Source organism: Cricetulus griseus, unplaced genomic scaffold, assembly GCF_003668045.3.
Source record: "Cricetulus griseus strain 17A/GY unplaced genomic scaffold, alternate assembly CriGri-PICRH-1.0 unplaced_scaffold_84, whole genome shotgun sequence".
NCBI lineage: Eukaryota > Metazoa > Chordata > Mammalia > Rodentia > Cricetidae > Cricetulus > Cricetulus griseus.
Genome location: NW_023277426.1, coordinates 30354 through 52320, shown reverse-complemented (window position 1 = coordinate 52320; position 21967 = coordinate 30354). Strand labels below are relative to the sequence as shown.

Here is a 21967-nt window from a genome sequence, read left to right as displayed (position 1 = left end):
GACCTGCGTTGCTAATGATATTTGTCGTACCCACCAAATATAAACAAAATCCATGCCTTGTGGTTCTTTGCCTTGCCATTCCTTGCCTTGCCTTGCCTTGACTTTCCTAGCAGAGATTCTATCTCCCCATCCAAATCTAAAGCATCCCATGCCTTCCCTTGCCTTGCCTTGCCTTGCCTTGCCTTGGTTTAATGAGATTCTATCTCCCCAACCACATCTAAAGAAAATCCAAGCTGTTCCTTGCCTTTCCTTGCCTAGTCTTGGCTAAATGAGATTCTATCTCCCCCAAAAATGTATAGAAAATACATGACGTTGCTTAAATTGCATTGTATATCCTTTCATAGCCTTGCCTTACCTAAAGAGAATTTATCTCCCAAACCCAATCTATAGAAAATCCATGACTTGCCTTGCATTTCCTTGCGTTGCCTTGTCTAAATAAGACTATCTCTCCCCAACTAATAAGACAGAATATTCATGCCTTGCCTTGCCTTGCATTGCTTTGCCTTGCTAAATGAGATTCTATCTCCCCAACCAAATCTAAAGAAAATCCATGCCTTCTGGAGCTTTGCCTTGCCTTGCCTTGCCATGACTTGCTTTGTGTTTCCTGACAAAGATTCTATCTCCCCAACCAAATCTAAAGAATCCCAGGCCTTCCCTTGCCTTGCCTTGCCTTGCCTTGCCTTGCCTAGCCTTGCCTTGCCTTGCCTGCCTTGCCTTGTCTTGCCTTGCCTTGTGTTTACTAACAGAGATTCTATCTCCCCAACCAAATCTAAAGAAAATGCATGCCTTACCTTGGCTTGCCTTGCATTTCCTTGCCTTGCTTTGCCTAAATGAACTCTCTCTCCCCAAACAATAAGAAAGAATATTCATGCCTTGCCTGGCATTGACTTCCCTAAATGAGATTCTATCTCCCCAACCAAATATAAAGAAAATCTATGCCTTGTTGTGCCTTTACTTCCCTTGCCTTGACTTGCCTTACCTGCCTTGCCTTACCATGTCTTGCCTTGCCTTTCCTAAAAGAGGTTCTATCTCCCCAATTGAATCTGAAGAAACTCCATGCCTTTCCTTGCCTTGCCTTGCCTTGTCTTGCCTAAATTAAATTCTATATCCCCAACCAAATCTAAGGAAAATCCATGCCTGGCCTTGCCTTACCTTGCCTTGCCTTGCCTTGCCTTGCCTTGCATTTTCTTGCCTTCCCTTGACTAAATGACACTCTAACTCCCAAACAAATAAGAAAGAATATACATGCCTTGCCTTGCCATGCCTGGCATTGCCTTGCCTAAATGGGAATCTATCTCCCCATCCAAATCTAAAGAAAATCCATGCTTTCCCTTGCCTTGCCTTGCATTGACTTGCCTTGCCTTGACATGCCTTGCATTCCTAACCTAAAAAAGATTATTTGTCTCCAACCAAATATAAGGAAAATCCATGTATTGTGGTGCCTTGCCTTGACTTGCCTTGCATTGCCTTGCCTTGCCTTGCCTTACCTGAAGGAAATACTATCTACCCAAAAAAACTAAGGAAAAACCATGGTTTTCCATGCATTGCCTTGCCTTGTCTTGGGAAAATGCAATCTTTTTCCACATAAAGAAATCCATGCATTGCCTTGCCTTGCCTTGTCTTGCATTTCCTTACATTGCCTTTCTTAAATGAGACTCTCTGTCCCCACCAATAAGAAATAATATTCATGCATTGTGTTGCCTTGCCTTGCGTTGCCTTCCTAAAAAAGATTCTATCTCCCCAACCAAATCTAAAGAAAATCCATGCCTTGCCTTGGCTTGCCTTGCATTTCCTTGCCTGGCTTTGCTTAAATGAACTCTGTCTCCCCAAAAAATAAGAAAGAATATTCATGCCTTGCCTTGCATTGACTTCCATAAATGAGATTCTATCTCCTCAAACAAATCAAAGAAATTTATGCATTTCCTTCCCTTGCCTTGCTTTTTCTTGCCTAAATTTGATTCTATCTCCCCAACCAAATATAAACAAAATCTATGCCTTGTTGTGCCTTTACTTCCCTTGCATTACCTTCCCTTACCTTGAATTTCCTATATGAGATTCTATCACCCCAACCAAATCTAAAGAAAATCCATGCATTTCCTTGCCTTGCCTTTCCTTATATTGCCTAAATGTGATTCTATCTCCCTAGCCAAATATAAAGACAATCTATGCCTTGTGGTGCCTTGCCTTCCCTTGCCTAGCCTTGCCTTGAAGTTCCATGCCTTGCCTTGCCTTTCCTAAAGGAGATTCCATCTCGCCAATCAAATCTAAAGACACTGCATGACTTTCCCTGCCTTGCCTTGCCTTGCCTTGTCTTGCCTAAATGACATTCTATCTCCCCAACTAAACTAAAAGAAAATACATGACTTGCCTTGTATTACCTTGCCTTGCATTTCCTTGCCTTGCCTTGCCTAAATGTGATTCTTTCTCCCCAATCAAATCTAAAGAAAATCCATGCCTTGTCTTGCCTGGCCTTGTCTTGCCATTCATTACCTGTGTAGAATAATGATATATGTTGTCCCCACCAAATATAAACAAAATCCATGCCTTGTGGTTCTTTGCCTTGCCACTTTTGCCTTGCCTTGCCTTGCCTTTCCTAACAGAGATTCTATCTCCACAACCAAATCTAAAGCATCCCATGCCTTCCCTTGCCTTGCCTTGACTTGAATGCCTTGGCTTAATGAGATTCTATCTCCCCAACCACATCTAAAGAAAATCCAAGCCGTTCCTTGCCTTTCCTTGCCTTGTCTTGCCTAAATGAGATTCTATCTCCCCCAAAAATCTATAGAAAAATACATGACGTTGCTTAAATTGCATGGCCTTGCCTTGCATAAAGAGATTTTTATCTCCCCAACCCAATCTAAAGAAAATCCATGACTTGCCTTGCCTTGCCTTGCCTTGAATTTCCTTGCCTTGCCTTGACTTGCCTAAATGAGACTCTCTACGCCAACCAATAAGAAAGAATATTCATGCCTTGCCTTGCCTTGCATTGCATTGCCTTGCCTAAATGAGATTCCAACCCCCCAACAAAATCTAAAGAAAATCCATGCATTTCCTTGCCTTGCCTTGCCTTGTGTTGCCTAAATGTGATTCTATCTCCCCAGCCAAATATAAAGACAGTCTATGCCTTGTGGTGCCTTGCCTTCCCTTGCCTTGAATTTCCATGCCTTGCCTTGCATTTCTAAAGGAGATTCGATCTCTCCAATCAAATCTAAAGACACTGCATGCCTTTCCTTGCCTTGCCTTGCCTTGCCTAAATGACATTCTATCTCCCCAACTAAATTAAATGAAAACCCATGACTTGCCTTGCCTGGCCTTGCCTTGCCTTGTATTGCCTAAATGACATTCTATCTCCCCATCTAAATTAAAAGAAAATCCATGACTTTCCTTGCATTGCCTTGCCTTGCTTTGCCTTGACTTGCCTTGTCTTTCATTTCCCTGCCTTGCCTTGCATAAATGAGAATCTATCTTCCCAAAAAATCTATAGAAAATCCATGACTGTCCTTACATTGCATTGCCTTTCCTTTCCTTTCCTTGCCTTGCCTAAATGAGATTTTTTCTCCCCAACCAAATCTAAAGAAAATCCATGCCTTGCCTTGCCGTGCCTTGCCTTGCCTTGCATTTCCTTACCTTACCTTGCCTAAATGAGACTCTCTGTCCCCAACCAATAAGAAAGAATATTCATGCCTTGCCTTGCATTGCATTGCATTGCCTTGCCTAAATGAAATTCTATCTCCCCAACCAAATCTAAAGAAAATCCATGCATTCATTGCCTGGCCTTGTCTTGCCATTCTTTACCTGCGTAGACTAATGATATTTGTTGTCCCCACCAAATATAAACAAAATCCATGCCTTGTGGTTCATTGCCTAGCCATTTTTGCCTTGCCTTGCCTTGCCATTCCTAACAGAGATTCTATCTCCCCAACCAAATATAAAGAAAATCTATGCCTTGTTGTGCCTTTCCTTCCCTTGCCTTGCCTTTCCTTACCTGCCTTACCATGTCTTGCCTTGCCTTTCCTAAAGAGGTTCCATCTCCCCAGTCGAATCTAAAGAAACTCCTTGCCGACATCCACAGAAATACTCTGAGCTGAAATCTGGAATCTAGTTGAAGAGAGGGAGGAATGAAGAACGAAGGGGTCTGTACCAGGTTGGAGAAACCCACAGAAACAGTTGGCCTGAAAAAGGGAAAGCACATGGACCCCAGACGCTCTTTGGGAGGCTAGTATGGGACTAATCCAGCCCCCTGACCATGGATGCCAATGGGGAGTCCCCTGCCATTCTGGGAGCCTCTGGAGGTGGACTGGCGTTTTGCCCTGGTGTGTGTGTGGGATTTTGAGAGCCCATCCCACTTGAAGGGATGCACTCTGTCTCTGAACACATGGGGAGGGACCTAGGCCCAGCACAGGAAAATTTGGTGGACTTGGTGGAGCCCCGGTTGGGGGCCCTACCCTGCCTGGGGAGTGGTGGGTGGAGAGGGTAGGGGGTAGGTTGGAGGTGGGGGAGAAAGAATGAGGGTGAGGGGAGGGAGAGGGAGAGGGAGAGAGGAATTACATGTGAAACAAGCCTGTTCCCTAACTTGAATTAGAAGAAGAAGAAGAAGAAGAAGAAGAAGAAGAAGAAGAAGAAGAAAGAAACGTCATGCCTTTCCTTGCCTTGCCTTGCCTTGCCTTGCATTGTCTTGCCTAAATTAAATTCTATATCCCCAAGCAAATCTAATGAAAATCCTTGCCTTGCCTTGCCTTGTCTTGCCTTGCGTTTTATTGCCTTGCCTTGCCTTGCCTAAATGAGACTCTATCTCGAAAACAAATAAGAAAGAATATACATGCCTTGCCTTGCATGCCTTGCATTGCCTTGCCTAAATGAGAATCTCCCATCCAAATCTAAAGAAAATCCATGCCTTGCCTTGTCTTACCTTGCTTTGTCTTGCCATGCCTTGCATTCCTTCTCTAAATGAGATTATTTGTCTCCAACCAAATATAAAGAAAATAAAAGTATTGTGGTGCCTTGCCTTGCCTTGACTTGCCTTGCATTGCCTTGCCTTGCCTTGCTTTACCTAAAGGAGATTCTATCTACCCCAAAAAACTAAGGAAAAACCAAGGCTTTCCATGCATTGCCTTGCCTTGCCTTGGGAAAATGCAATCTTTTTCCACAATGAAATCTAAAGAAACCCATGCATTGCCTTGCCTTGTTTGCTTTGCATTTCCTTAAATTGCCTTTCCTAAATGAGACTCTCTGTCCCAACCAATAAGAAAGAATATTCATGCATTGTGTTGCCTTGCCTTGCATTGCCTTCCTAAATGAGATTCTATCTCCCCAAACAAATCTAAAGAAAATCCATGCATTTCCTTGCCTTGCCTTGCCTTGTATTGCCTAAATGTGATTCTATCTCTCCAGCCAAATATAAAGACAATCTATGCCTTGTGGTGCCTTGCCTTCCCTTACCTTGCCTTGCCTTGCATTTCTAAAGGAGATTCCATCTCTCCAATCAAATCTAAAGACACTGCATGCCTTTCCTTTCCTTGCCTTGCCTTGCCTTGTCTTTCCTAAATGATATTCTATCTCCCCAACTAAATTAAATGAAAATCCATGACTTGCCTTGCCTTCCCTTGCCTTGCCTTGCCTTGCCTTGTATTGCCTAAATGACATTCTATCTCCCCATCTAAGTTAAAAGAAAACCCATGACTTGCCTTGCATTGCCTTGCCTTGCCTTGCTTTGCCTTGCCTTGCCTTGCCTTGCCTTTCATTTCCCTGCCTTGCCTTGCCTAAATGAGAATCTATCTTCCCAAAAATATCTATAGAAAATCCATGACTGTACTTACATTGCATTGCCTTTCCTTTCCTTTCCTTGCCTTGCCTTGCCTAAATGAGATTCTATCTCCCCAACCAAATCTAAAGAAAATCCATGCCTTGCCTTGCCGTGCCTTGCCTTGCCTTGCCTTGCTTTTCCTTTCCTTGCCTTGCCTTGCATTTCCTTGCCTTGCCTTGCCTAAATGAGACTCTCTGTCCCCAACCAATAAGAAAGAATATTCATGCCTTGCCTTGCCTTGCATTGCATTGCCTTGCCTAAATGAGATTCTATCTCCGCAACCAAATCTAAAGAAAACCCATGCCTTACTTGCCTGGCCTAGTCTTGCCATTCTTTACCTGCATTGACTAATGATATTTGTTGTCCCCACCAAATATAAACAAAATCCATGCCTTGTGGTTCTTTGCCTTTCCCCTTTTGCCTTGCCTTGCCTTGCCTTTCCTAACAGAGATTCTATCTCCCCAACCAAATATAATGCATCCCATGCCTTCCCTTCCCTTGCCTTGCCTTGCCTTGGCTTAATGAGATTCTATCTCCCCAACCACATCTAAAGAAAATCCAAGCTGTTCCTAGCCTTTCCTTGCCTTGTCTTTCCTAAATGAGATTCTATCTCCCCCAAAATCTATAGAAAAATACATGACGTTGCTTAAATTGCATGGCCTTGCCTTGCCTAAAGAGAATTTATCTCCCCAACCCAATCTAAAGAAAATCATGACTTGCCTTGCCTCGCCTTGCATTTCCTGCCTTGCCTTTTCTAAATGAGACTCTCTCTCCCCAACTAATGAGACAGAGTATTCATGCCTTGCCTTGCCTTGCATTGCCTTGCTAACTGAGATACTATCTCCCCAACCAAATCTAAAGAAAATTCATGCCTTCGGGAGCATTGCCTTGCCTTGCCTTGCCTTGTCTTGCCTAAATAACATTCTAACTCCACAACTAAATTAAAAGTAAATCCATGCCTTGCCTTGCCTTGCCTTGCCTTGCTTTGCTTGCCTTGCCTTGCCTTGGATTTCCGTGCCTTGCCTTGCCTAAATGAGACTGTATGTTCCCAAAAAAATCTACAAAAAATCCATGACTGTCCTTACATTGCATTGCCTTTCCTTTCCTTGTCTTGCCTTCCCTTGACTTGCCTAAATGAGATTTTTTTCTCCCCAACCAAATCTAAAGAAAATCCATGCCTTGCCTTGCCTTCCCTTGCCTTGAATTTTCTTGCCTTGCCTTGCCTAAATGAGACTCTCTGTCCCCAAACAATAAGAAAGAATATTCATGCCTTGCCTTGCATTGACTTCCCTAAATGAGATTCTATCTCCCCAACAAATCAAAGAAATTTATGCATTTCCTTGCCTTGCCTTGCCTTGCCTTTCCTAACAGAGATTCTATCTTCCCAACCAAATATAAAGAAAATCTGTGCCTTGTTGTGCCTTTCCTTCCCTTGCCTTGCCTTGCATTACCATGTCCTGCCTTGCCTTTCCTCAAAGAGGTTCTATGTCCCCAATTGAATGTAAAGAAACTCCATGCCTTTCCTTACCTTGCCTTGCCTTGTCTTGCCTAAATTAGATTCTATATCCCCAACCAAATCTAAGGGAAAATCCATGCCTTGCCTTGCCTTTCCTTGCCTTGCCTTGCCTTGGCTTGCCTTGCGTTTTTTTGCCTTGCCTTGCCTTGCCTAAATGAGAGTCTATCTCGAAAACAAATAAGAAAGAATACACATGCATTGCCTTGCCATCCCTTGCATTGTCTTGCCTAAAAGAGAATCTACCTCCCCATCCAAATCTAAAGAAAATCCATGCCTTCCCTGCCTTGCCTTGCCTTGCCATGCATTGCATTCCTAACCTAAATAAGATTATTTGTCTCCAACCAAATATAAAGAAAATCCATGTATTGCGGTGCCTTGCCTTGCCTTGCCTTGCCTTGCCTTGCCTTGCCTTGCATTGCCTTGCCTTGCCTTGCATTTCCGTGCCTTGCCTTGCCTATGTGAGACTCTATCTTCCCAATAAATCTATAGAAAATCCATGACTGTCCTTACATTGCATTCCCTTTCCTTTCCTTGCCTTTCCTTGCATTGTCTAAATGAGATTTTATCTCCCCAACCAAATCTAAAGAAAATCCATGGCTTGCCTTGCCTTGCCTTGCCTTGCCTTGCCTTGCCTTGCATTTCCTTGCCTTGCCTTGCCTAAATTAGACTCTCTCTCCCCAACCAATAAGAAATAATATTCATGCCTTGCCTTGCATTGCATTGCATTGCATTGCCTAAATGAGATTCTATCGCCCCAATCAAATCTAAAGAAAATCCATGCCTTCCCTTGCCTTGCCTGGCCTTCCCATTCTTTGCCTTCCTTGCCTAAATGATATTTGTCGTCTCCAACCAAATACAAAGAAAATCCATGCCTCTGGAGCTTTGCATTGCCTTGCCTTGCCTTGCCTTGCCATGCCTTGCCTTTATTAACAGAGATTCTATCTCCCGAACCAAATCTAAAGAATCCCATATCTTGCCGTGCCTTCCCTTGCATAAATGAGATTCATTCTCCCCTACCAAATCTAAAGAAAATCCATGGCTTGCCTTGCCTTGCTTTGCCATGCCTTGCCTTTACTAACAGAGATGCTATCTCCTCAACCAAATCTAAAGAATCCCATGCCTGCCATGCCTTGCCTTGCATAAATGAGATTCAATCTCTGCAACCAAATAGAAAGAAAATCCATGCCTTTCCTTGACTTGCCTTGCCTTGCCTTGCCTTGTGTCGCCTAAATGAGATTCTATCTCCCTAACCAAATCTAAAGAAAATCCAATCTTTGCCTTGCCTTCCCTTGCCTTGCCTTGCCCTGCCTAGCCTTGCCTTGCCTTGCCTTGACTTGCGTTGCCTTGCCTCGACTTTCCTAGCCTAAATGAGATTCCATCTCAACAAAAATCTATCGAAAATCCATGACCTTCCTTACATTCCATTGCCTACCCTTGCCTTGCCTTGCCTAAATGAGATTTTGTCTCCCCAACCTAATCCAAACAAAATCCATGCCTTGCCTTGTCTTGCATTTCCTTACCTTGCATTGCTAAATGACAATCTCTCTGTCTACTAATAAGAAAGAATATTCATGCTTTGCGTTGCCTTGCCTTGCATTGCCTTGCCTAAATGAGATTCTATATCCCCAACCAAATCAAAAAAATAATCCATGCCTTATCTTGCCTTGCCTTGCCTTGCATTTCTTTGCCTTCCTTGCCTAAATGATAATCGTTTTACCTAAACAAATATAAAGAAAAACCATGCCTTCTGGATCCTTGCCTTGCCTTGCCTTGCCTTGCCTTGCCTTGCCTAAATGAGATTTTTTCTCCCCAAGCAAATCTAAAGAAAATCCATACCTTGCCTTGCCTTGCCTTTCATTTCCTTGCCTTGCCATGCCTAAATGAACTCACTCTCCCCAAACAATAAGAAAGAATATTCATGCCTTGCCTTGCTTTGCCTTGCATTGCCTTGCTAAATGAGATTCTATCTCCCAAACAAAATCAAATGATATTTAAGCATTTCAGTGCCTTGCCTTGCCTTTTCTTGCCTAAATGAGATTCTATTTCCCAAACCAAATATAAAGAAAATCTAGGACTTGTTGTGCCTTTCCTTCCCTTGCCTTGCCTTGCCTTTCCTTGCCTTCCCCTGCCTTGCCTTGGCTTTCCTAAAAGAGGTTCTATCTCCCCAATCGAATCTAAATAAACTCCATGCCATTCCTTGCATTGCCTTTACTTGTCTATATCCCCAACCAAATCTAATGAAAGTCCATCCCTTATCTTGCCTTGCCTTGCCTTTCCTTTCCTTTCCTTTTCTTGCCTAAATGAGATTCTATCTCCCCAACCGAATATAAAGAAAATCTATGCCTTGTGGTGCCTTGCCTGCCCTTGCCTGGCCTTTCCTTGCCTTAGCATCCTTGCCTTGCCTTTCCAAAAAGAGGTTCTACCTCCCCAATCAAATCTAAAGGAACTACATGCCTTTCCTTGCCTTCCCTTGCCTTATCATGCCTAAATGAGATTCCATCTTCCCAACCAAATATAAAGAAAATCCATGCTTTGTGGTGCCTTGCCTTGCCTTGCCTTGCCTTGACTTTCCTTGCCTTGCCTTGCCTTGCCTTTCCTAAAGGAGATTCTATCTATCCAACCAAATCTGAAGAAAATCCATGCCTTTCCATGCCTTCCCTTGCCTTGCCTTGCCTTTACTAACAGAGATTCTATCTCCCCAACCAAATCTAAACATAATCCATGCCTTGCCTTGCCTTGCCTTGCATTTCCTTACCTTGCGTTGCATTAATGAGACACTCGCTCCACACCAATAAGAAAGAATATTCATGCCTTGCATTGCCTTGCCTAAATGATATTCTATCTCCCCAACCATATCAAAAGAAAATCCATACCTTGCATTGCCTTGCTTTGCCTTGCCTTGCCTTGCCTTGCATTTCCGTGCCTTGCCTTGCCTATGTGAGACTCTATCTTCCCAATAAATCTATAGAAAATCCATGACTGTCCTTACATTGCATTGCCTTTCCTTTCCTCGCCTTGCCTTGCATTGCCTAAATGAGATTTTATCTCCCCAACCAAATCTAAAGAAAATCCATGGCTTGCCTTGCCTTGCCTTGCCTTGCCTTGCATTGCCTTGCCTTGCCTTGCCTAAATGAGACTCTCTCTCCCCAACCAATAAGAAAGAATATTCATGCCTTGCCTTGCCTTGCCTTGCATTGCCTTGCCTAAATGAGATTCTATCACCCCAATCAAATCTAAAGAAAATCCTTTCCTTCCCTTGCCTTGCCTTCCCTCCCATTCTTTGCCTTCCTTGCCTAAATGATATTCGTGGTCTCCATCCAAATATAAAGAAAATCCATGCCTCTGGAGCTTTGCATTGCCTTGCCTTGCCTTGCCTTGCCATGCCTTTCCTTTATTAACAGAGATTCTATCTCCTGAACCAAATCTAAAGAATCCCATATCTTGCCATGCCTTGCCTTGCATAAATGAGATTCATTCTCCGCAACCAAATCAAAAGAAATTCCATGGCTTTCCTTGCCTTGCCTTGCCTTGTATTGCCTAAATGAGATTCTATCTCCCCAACCAAATCTAAAGAAAATCCAAGCTTTGCCTTGCCTTGCCTTGCCCTGCCTAGCTTTGCCTTGCCTTTCCTTGCCTTGCCTTGCCTTGCCTTGCATTGCCTAAATGAGATTTTATCTCCCAAACCAAATCTAAAGAAAATCCATGGCTTGCCTTGCCTTGCCTTGCCATGCCTTGCCTTTACTAACAGAGGTTCTATCTCCTCAACCAAATCTAAAGAATCCCATGCCTGCCATGCCTTGCCTTGCATAAATGAGATTCAATCTCTGCAACCAAATAGAAAGAAAATCCATGCCTTTCCTTGCCTTGCCTTGCCTTGTGTCGCCTAAATGAGATTCTATCTCCCTAACCAAATCTAAAGAAAATCCATGCTTTGCCTTGCCTTGCCCTGCCTACCCTTGCCTTGCCTTGCCTTGAGTTGTGTTGCCTTGCCTCGGCTTTCCTAGCCTAAATGAGATTCCATCTCAACAAAAATCTTTCGAAAATCCATGACCTTCCTTACATTCCATTGCCTACCCTTGCCTTGCCTTGCCTTGCCTAAATGAGATTTTATCTCCCCAACCTAATCCAAACAAAATCCATGCCTTGCCTTGTCTTGCATTTCCTTACCTTGCATTGCTAAATGACAAACTCTCTGTCTACTAATAAGAAAGAATATTCATGCTTTGTGTTTCCTTGCCTTGCCTTGCCTTGCATTGCCTAAATGAGATTTTATCTCCCCACCCAAATCTAAGGAAAATCCATGGCTTGCCTTGCCTTGCCTTGCCTCGCCTTGCCTTGCCTTGCCTTGCATTTCTTTGCCTTGCATTGCCTTGCCTAAATGAGATTCTATTGCCCCAATCAAATCTAAAGAAAATCCATGCCTTCCCTTGCCTTGCCTGGCCTTGCATTACTTTGTCTTGCCATGCCTAGCCTTCCTTGCCTAAATGAGATTCTTTGTCCTCAACAAATTATAAAGAAAACCCATACCTCGTGGTACATTGCCTTTCCTTGACTTGCCTTGCCTTGCCTTTCCTTTTCTAAAGGACATTCGGTCTACCCAACTAAATCTAAGGAAAATCCATGCCTTTCCATGCATTGCCTTGCCTTGTCTTGCCTAAATGAGATTCTATCTCCCCAACCAAATCTAAAGAAAATCCATGCCTTGCCTTGACTTGTATTGCCTTGCCTAGCCTTGCCTTGCTGTGGGGTGCTAGGCTTTCCTGCCACTGGAGGTCCCTCAAGGCCAGGCTACCGGGACACAGGGCATAGGGCGCTGGCGCCCGCGGTGAGCTCCGCCACACAGTAGGGAGCCGCCCGCGCTCCCACAGCATGCAGCAAATGGCTCCAGGGTGAGCTGGGGCCCCGGTCTCTGCAGGCACAGAAGATCTCAGCATCTTCCTCGCCAGGGACCGGTTCTGTTCCACTGAGATCGCAGCCAGGACCCGCAGGGGCGGGGGCCCCGGGGCAGCACTCGGTGAGGCAGGGCCATCGTGCTCTGTGTCCAGCTTCAGCATCTCACCAATCTTGGCGATGAGCTGGTCCACATCGGTCAAGTTGCCCAGAGTCACAGCCTGCTGCAGCAGGAGGAAGCTGTCGTCCTTGTCCTCCCCCTCTGCCTCAAAGCCGGCTTCCTTCTCTGCCCTCTGGCACGGCATGGTCCTCTGCCTGGGACCCCTCGGCTGTGGGGGCATTGCTGGCGACCTGGCTGTATGCAGGCTTGGTGGGTGGCTGCTAGGGCAAGAGAATCACAGAGGCTGGGGCCAAGCCGGGCCAGAGATGAAGAAGCCTTGGGCCATGACACTTCCAACCTAGGGAGGCTGCAGGATGTTTACAACCAGTAATTAGCAAAAGAATGTTAACAGGAGTGGTGGACAGTTACCTCCCCTTCTCTGAGTGCAAGCTGTCAGGTGCCAGCCATGGCACTCCTGTTTTAATGAATTAAATTTTGCCTTACCTGTAGAAATTCCCTTTTCAGGGGCCAAGTTCTTAAACTATGCAGATATATATGTGCAATCCTGTTTCATACAGTTCAGTCCGCTCAGAGGTTTGAGGTACAGGCCATTGGCTGTAGCTCCATGACTCAACTTACAGAACTCAGTAGCTAACATTTTAGACATGACAAAATTCATACAATGTCTTATTAGTGACAGCATCCCTACTAGGAAAGAGCCTACATTGTTTGAAAGTCAGTATAGCTAAGCATACTTTCATTTATTTTTATCTGTTTCAGAAACTCAATTATTGACAACATTTTTACATTTTCCTTTCTTTAAGTGCATAATGGCGATAATCCCTTTGTTTCTATTTTGTCTATTGTTTCATGCTTAAGAATTTCATTTCATTTTTATCTTCAGTGGTGTTTATTTACTTATTTATATGTATCAGTTTAGAGCAATGGTTCTCAACCTGTGAGTTCACAGCTCCCTTTGGGTGAATCAAATGACTCTATCACAGGACTGGCCTAAAATCACAGAAACACACATATTTTTATTATAATTAGTACCAACAAAATTATAGTTATAAAGTAGCACTGAAAACAATTTTACAGTTTTTGAGGGGTGACCTCATCATGAGGAACTGAATTAAAGTGTCACAGTATTAGGAAGGTTGAGAACCACTGCTTTTGGTCAATGTATCCCATAGCTCAAGCTTGCCTCACACTACGTAATTGAGAATTACTTTAAACACCTAATCCTGCTTCTCCTGCTCATTACTGGAAAGACAGTCATGCAATTCGTTTTGGTTGGGCCTTGACTTTTCTCTGGGAAGGAAATAACAAGTAAATGAATATCCTCCAATTTCTCAAGATTTTATTGTGAATTTACAAATGAAGGAGGAGCCCGTGTAAGAATTTCATTCACCAACTGCAAAGCAGGTGTAGTTATAGAACAGAAAGGGAGGGACAGGAAGAGAGATTTCCTTCTGTGACAGTAGTTGACATTTACCATGTGGAGTCAGGTAATCAATATTAGATGTTCATAAATGTCCTGAATTCCATTTCTCAGTTTCATGGATCAGGCAAACAAGAATCTAGATAAACTTACCATGAAACCAAATTCCTGTACATTTCAATCTAAGAAAAAGAACTGGATAAAATGGTCTTGCACTGCCTAACAGAATTGTTTTTTTTCCAGGTTTAAGATGATAACCCTGAGAAAAATGGTGTGAGTAGTACTGCATGTGCTCTGATACAAATCCTCAGTCTCTGGAGCACAGGATCATAATGCCTGTTTCAACTTTTAAATATAACTTTTGGGGGTTATATATACATAATATCCACTATCATTTTCTCTGTCTTCAAGACATTTTTATAACCCCTTCCTTGTGTTCTCATCCAGGGCTTCTTCTTCTTCTTCTTCTTCTTCTTCTTCTTCTTCTTCTTCTTCTTCTTCTTCTTCTTCTTCTTCTTCTTCTTCTTCTTCTTCTTCTTCTTCTTCTTCTTCCTCTTCTTCCTCTTCTTCTTCTTCTTCTTCTTCTTCTTCTTCTTCTTCTTCTTCTTCTTCTTCTTCTTCTTCTTCTTCTTCTTCTTCTTCTTCTTCTTCTTCTTCTTCTTCTTCTTCTTCTTCTTCTTGTTTAACAACAGATGCTGTTTGAATGTGCTCTGTGTTTGGTTGCAGGACTTCCCAGCTTTGAAGCAAAGGGTTGTCAGTGCTGAACATTGAGAATGTAATTGAATGTGCACACACAGCAACCTGTGCCATGGAAGAGGAACAGGATGTGCTTTGCCAGATTGGACGGTTTTACTAAATTACTAATTTCCCACATCAGGACCATAACTGACTATAGTGTGGAAGGGCAAAGCTGGGAGTGCCTGTGTGATCTGAGTAATTTGATCTCTGCTCATTCAGTAGGGTGACTGCTAAAATACTGAAGGCCAGCAGGGTAGTCTTAACTAAGGATGAACTTTTGGAAGGCTTATCCATCAGGAGCACCAGTGGAGGGTAGCTTACAGGTTCCTTCCAGGATTCACCTCTTGTTCTGCTGTGGAGAGCTGTAAGGAAGACCACAAGCCATGCCATGGTGAGTGTGTGGGCCTGTGTCCCCAGATCAAGAAGAGCAGATTGGCTGAGCTATAGAATCTGAACTGCTTGGGCTGAGATGGACCATGAGCCACATTGAAATTCTGCTGGTCCCTGTGTTGAGCTGGGCAGTGGCCCTTGGTGTGGGGGACCCCTGGGAGTCTGCTTTTCTTCTCTTATCTAGGGTTGATCAGCAGTACACCTGGGGAGCTACTGGCTGACTCAGAGCTAGGTGCTATTTCCTATTTTCCCTCCTCTTAAAAGGCCTGTTTACAAATATGCAGATTATCTGCATATTGCCAGGGGCTAAAGAGCTTGGAATTTGATCTGAGTTACTTCCTAGGTAGCTGCTGATGCTATAGAAGTCAACACCACTCTAAATAATAATGACATTTTTCTTTCAAGAGTGACCAGTTTTTTGTCTTTATTAATCATCATATCCCTTGCTGGAACCTGTAAGAAGTAGTAGCACTGGATGCTACACAGTGGAGGTGCTCACCAAGATTAAGAAAGAAGGGAATACACACTGATGGATCACCAGTGGATTTGCTGTCCAGCGTCAAGGTCAAGGTAGGAGTGGGTGTATCGATTTGGCTGCCTCAAAACCTGAGAGAGTTAGGCTGGTAAGGTACTGTAAGTGTACCACAGCACTTGAAGGAGCTGGATTGAAATAGAGAAGCACTGTCTCAAAAAGAATTTAAAAAGGAAAATATAGAAAAATAGAAAAAGAAAATATATATAAAATAGAAAAATGAGAAAAATCTAGGAATAGGAAATAAAACTGTCATGCATGGGTTTATTGGGATTTGTTTAGATATCAGACCAACAGAAACTTCAGTTAAAAATATATTATTCCTTCAGAGAGAGCAAGGCATGGGGAGGAGGAAATACACTGAGCCTTCTAGATGTTGCTTTGGACATGGTCAGGAAGGGCACTGAGTCAGAGAGAATACCAACAGAAAAGAAAATAGAGAAGCAGTTTTGTGCCCCCGATGCTGGAGAGGGAAACAGCCACAGATGATCTACAGCGGGTCAGAGGGGAGAATGCTAGGGAAAGATCAATGTCAAAACTTAGATAACTTGCAGCCTTGGGAGATGTAGCTGTGGCTGACTCCAGTCAAATGTATAAAAATGCTATTGATAAAGCCAGTCAGAAACGGTGCTTAAGGCCTTATGGAGAAAGAAAGGCAATGTAGGTAAATTTGGATCTGTTCAAATTTTGGATGCTCATAATTCAAGAATTGACTATAACTGCTGTGTTACCAGAGATTTCAATTAGGGATTTTTCAGTTCAACAAACTGATCATAATCTAGGCAAAATGAGAAATGTGAGATGTATGCAAGTTGTGAATGTTTGGTGTGGCCACACATGAATATTTGATATATGTAAGATTGTGAATGCATGAATGCTGACACAAGGAACTGCTTAAAGTGCCTTGGATATGGTTTGTCTCAGATATAGTAAAATAGCTACCAAAATTGCTTTAATTATAGTCAGTAAGAACATCCAATTGGTCAGTCAATGTCTTTACAGGAGAGCTTGATTTGAATGTCAAGATTCAGTTGGTGGAAAAATAAAAGAAGCCCATATCATTGATTGAGGGGCAGTGGAAATCTATGGATGATTATATGAAATTTAGAAAACGAGAAGATATTGAAATCATCCTAAATTTTTATAGTTGTAAAGAAAAATCTAGAAAGTAAATGTTGATGCATGATTTGATAAAGGTTTTTGAAAAAAAAGACTCAGGAGACAGCTGCCTGTTAAAACCATTAATTGATTTCAAAGAAAATTGATAATCAGTTTCCAAATCTTAGGCTGTTGCAATTTATGCTAATACATCCTTTCAGATTCCCAAAATAGTAAGGAGCAGTCCCATGAAAATACTATGTCAATATTTACTATTGGTTCTTCTAATAGAAGAGCAGCTTATGTTATTATTAGTAAAAATATACAGGAGAGACGGCCCCAACCACAGCTCAGAGAATGAAGTTATGTGCTGTTGCAATGGTCGCTCAGCATTTAATAATATGATTCATTTAATCTATGTAATAAGAATCATTATGTTTTTATGGCTCTTTAAATTGTGAAGACAATTCTATACATAGAGGATCAGATTTAAAATGTTATTTGGACAAATTAAATATGCTTTTCACCTAAAAAATTGCTATATTTTATGGGTCACATTGGGAGCTGTTCAGGCCTTTCCCCTGCCTACTGGCTAAAGGGATGGAGTTAACAGATTGATTAATGAAAATGGTAGATTTTTCTCAGCCTCATAATTTTCGTCATTAATAACAAAATCTAAATATACAATTTGGTTTAGTTAGAGATTCTGCTCCTCAAAATTGCCAAACAATGAGATGTACCCACAATATTTATCTGTAATTAATTTAGGTATGAACCCATTAGTCCTAGAAGCAATGGGGTCAAGCCTCCTGTGTAGGGTGTGCTTAAAGAGCAAGGCAGGAAAGGAGATTGGGAAGAATTTACAGGGTGACCCCTTGCCTGTGTCAGACAAACCCCAGCTACAGAGGGCACATGGAGACAGGAGAGGATTGGGACTATTTTTGTTTTGTTTTGTTTTGTTTTTCGAGACACGGCTTCTCTGTGTAGCTTTGGAGCCTATCCTGGCACTCGCTCTGGAGACCAGGCTGGCCTCGAACTCACAGAGATCCACCTGCTTCTGCCTCCTGAGTGCTGGGATTAAAGGTGTGGGCCACCAACGCCCGGCTGGATTGGGACATTTTGGGCGATTGTACCCAAAGCTTCCCATATCTCCAATACCTATCACCTAGAAAAATGAAGAACCTGTTTGGGTAGAATAATGGCTCCAGTCTAAAATAAAATTGGAGGCTGCTCATGCCCTGGTTCAGAAACAACTCAATGCCGGTCACATTGTTCCTTCTACTTCTCCCTGGAATACCCCAATATTTGGTTTTAAGAAAAAAATAGGTAATTGAGGCTGTTAGAATACTTGCGACAGGTCAATAAGACCATGTTGCCCATGGGTGCCACTCAGGCAGGGATGCCAGCCCCTGTGGCCATCCCCAAAAATATCATTAACTTGTGATAGATTTAAGGGATTGTATTTTCAATATTCCTCTGCACCCGGCTGATTGTCAGCATTTTGCTTTCAGGGTCTCATCTCTAAATTTAAGACAGCCTTATAAAAGGTATCAATGGGTAGATTTGCCTCTAACAAGGATAATAGCCCTACCATGTGTCAAGTTTCAATGAGTTTTGTCTGGATTTTGTAATTACCCCAAAACTGGCCTTCCTCACAATCCAAGGGCAGGCTATTGTGGAATGAGTACATCACACTTTAAAAGCTTATTTGGCTATGTAAGGGGGACCTTGAGTGTGGCCTTGGCTCCCCTCACACGACTTATTTAAATTTTAAATTTTGTAATAGGGCATAATTCTAACAACTCTGCAGTAAGTCGTCCTTGGCAGTCCTCTGTTCAGAAAACCCTCTGGTTAAATGTATAGATCTTCCCTGGAGTCTTTGGAGAGGGCCAGATCCGGTTTTGGTGTGGGCTGGTGGGTCTATTTGCATTTTTCCACAGAATTGTGAATCTCCAGTGTGGATCCTGGAGTGTTGTGTATTCCTGGTTCCTGCTGATTTGTTCAGCCTTCTAATGAGCCATTGGATGCTAATGAGAAATCTGCCAGCCTTGGTGGTGATGGATTCTTAGCAACAGGTGTAACCATTTATGGACAGCTCCAAACTTAACCTGGGAAAGGCAGCCAACAGTAAGAATTTATGGAACAAATTTCCTAGTCTTTGGCCATGTCTGCTTAGTAAAGCTGGAAGCCAAGCCAACCTTTTCCCACATGTTCCTCTGCTGGCCTTATGCCTGCTTAAAATACAGTCTCTTTGGTTGTCCAAGGGGTTAATTTAACTCACAAGGTGTGCTCCTACACTCTTTGATATGCTAAGTAACGCTCCTTCTGGAGAAACATTTAAGTGTTTCCTCCAAATTTACCACTTGTTGAAGCTGCAGGGATGATGGGATTGCAGCCTCAATTTTCATAGTACAAGTCATAACAATGGGATCCCTGGAGAAGACCAGCTTTTCCTTACTGACATGGGAGAGATCTTGACCTTGGGACTTTAGAAGTGGCTGCAATTGCAGCCACCAGGGAGTTTCTGGCTTAGCTGCCCCTCAGGCACTTAACACAGCAAGCATACTGCATAGTTCTCAGGGGAGTTTCCATCTGCTTTAAGATCCTAAGAATTATATTTATTCTCTAGTCTGAATGGGCACTTTAAATTTTAATTGTGTAACTTTTCTAGATTTCTCAATTGGCTAATAAAAATTATTTAGACTTGGGATCAGGGTGCCTCCTCTTTAGGGAGACGCCAGTCTTTTGGAACTCATACTAAAGGTCACTTCAGGTATGAAAAGGGATCACTAGACCACAGGATTAGATTTCTGGGCAGCTTCCTTTTAGCCCTAGTCTGCCTGTGACACAAAAAAACAGCAAGTCAAGAGCCATTTGTGGAAAAGCAAATCAGGCTTTCCTTGATAGCAAACTACCCCTCAGTGCATGTCTAGCTGAGTTGCAGGACAAATGAGTTATCAATGATGGGTTATTTTCAAGGGATATCTGTTTACCTAAGACAGAAGATCTGCACAGGCCAGGCAGGCTTTTCTATGATGGGCACGATAGATGTGGAAGTCCTGGAAATACTAAGACAGATACTAATTTCTATTTTTATATGTTTAAGGGGTGACCAGTAGGGTACCTCTGGGAGTGTGCTTTTCTCCTCATATGTAGGGTTGATCTGCATTACCCTGGGGGAGCTACTGGCTGCCTCAGAGCTAGGTGCTATTTCCTATTTTCCCTCCTGACAAAAAGACCTGTGTACAAATATGCAGATTATCTGCATATTGCCAGAGGCTTAAGAACTTGGACTTTGATCTCAGTTACTTCCTAGGGTCCTGCTGAGGGTATAGATGTAACCACCCTCTAAATAAAATTGGCATTCTTCTTTCAACAATGACTGGCTCTTTTGTCTTTATTAATCCACAGATCCCTCCCTCCAACCTGAAAGAAGTATTAGGGCTGGACCCTACACCTTGGGCTCTGAGATGTGTTGAGTGTGGGTTCCCTGGGGAAGGAGAGGCTCTGCTTTCCCTGCATGAGAGACTATGAGCTGGTAATATCACTGTCCAGTGATACAGGCGTTGCTTTTGTTGTGCAGTGGGAAGACAAATTTGAAAACTGAAGGTCTGGATTCTAGAAGTCTGGATATTACACTCCACTTTCAGGTTTGTCTTAGAAATGTTAGAGATAGTTTAGAAACTGCTAGGAGGGCATGGGAATCATCCTTCAGCAATACATGATCAGAGTGTTTTCAACACTGACAACTACTGACAGCCACCATCATGTGATTCAAGTGAAGTTCAGTCCCAGGGCATAAAAGTATTTTGTGCAATGTAGAGGTATTTCAGGTGACCATAGTATTTTGCAGGTGAATAGGGAAGATGCCACATCTTGTGACTTCATCCATTCAACTGGAAGCAGTCATCCACTTTTTCTTCACATTGTCTTTTGATTGGACATCACTTGGGCTGGGTTGGCCTGAACCTACAAGGGGGCACAAGGGGCTGTAGAGTCATAGAAGGCTCTGTAGGAGATGGCTTACATTTATTGGTAGAGCCCCAGACCATGGGGCCTCTCTGGAAGAAATATCAGTTGCTGGAGTGTCAGAAAATTAACTGTTTAGGGGTCACTTTTTTGTTGGAGTTGTGAAATCTGTCTTTATTTAATTTCTGTACACATGGAATCATAGGTAACTGTGTTTGGCTGAGATTCCTTTGGTCTTTTGGATAAAAGCTCCTACTTTTGTTCTTGGCTTTTTCTCTCCATTCTCTATTCTGTTACAAATATTGTAGGCATTCTTTATTATTGTTGCTTCCCTGTAAATGTAGAAGTCATATTGTATCAAGGTGTGTACTGTATTTCCTTTCTTTATTTTGGTTTTTTGAGACAGAGTTTCTCTGTGGCTTAGAAGGCTGTCCTGGAACTAGTTCTTGTAGACAGGGCTGCTCTCTGAGTCATAGAGATCCACCTGCCTGTGCCTCCCAAGTGCTGATATTAAAGGCATGACACACCACAACCTGAATATATATATATATATATATATATATATATATATATATATATAGAGAGAGAGAGAGAGAGAGAGAGAGAGAGAGAGCAATCTGAAATGTTTTCACTTTGTATGTAGCTTTGGAATCATCGTTTCTCTTAGAAATAGTTGGGCATTGTATTTGGATTGTATTCATTTTATGTTGCAAATTAACCATAAACAACATCTTAATTTTGATGCAACATATTCCTTAGGATAATTTATATACTTTATATATTGATGTGTTGTTGTTAATCAGTGGATAAACCTGTTATTGGGCTTGGCAGGTGGCTCATCACATATTCTTCTTGGGGATGACCTGAGTTCAGATCCCAACACACCAAACAGGAGGTTCAAATCTACCTGCTGCTCCCGGTTCAGGGCATCTGACAGGCTGTTTTCTGTTGTGTCACCTGTACACACAGAAAACATTCTCTGTCTTATTTTTTTTTTGTTGTTGTTGTTGTTGTTTTTTTTTTTTTTTAGTTTTTCGAGACAGGGTTTCTCTTTGGCTTTGGAGGGTGTCCTGGAACTAGCTCTTGTATACCAGGCTGGTCTTGAACTCATAGACATCCTCCTGCCTCTGCCTCCTGAGTGCTGGGATTAAAGGCATGCACCACCACTGCCTGGCGAAAACATTCTGTTGAACAAACTAACAAACACATACAAAACATGGATAACATTGCTTCCCATTTTTTTTCTTATAAAGCAACTAGAACAAAAGAACTTGTTTTAGGTGTATAACAGAAATCAAACATTGTTTCCTTAAAAATCTCTTCTCTAGTATTTGGTTTGGATAAGGTTTCCTTTCCTCATCTTGATGCATAAGGCAATCATCAATCATAGGAAATTGATCCTAACTTTTGTGAGCAAGAAGGTAGACATGCATAACTAGTATAACATTTTAGTATGCTGCAGGTCATTACACAAGGTTCACACTGTGAAT

At 42.5% G+C, this 21967-nt stretch overlaps 1 pseudogene; it reads right to left on the bottom strand.

Annotated features, from left to right (window-relative positions):
- Positions 1-12107: 12107 nt before the first annotated feature.
- LOC113838696 lies at positions 12108-12514 on the bottom strand (annotated as a pseudogene).
- Between the last annotated feature and the right edge of the window lie 9453 nt (positions 12515-21967).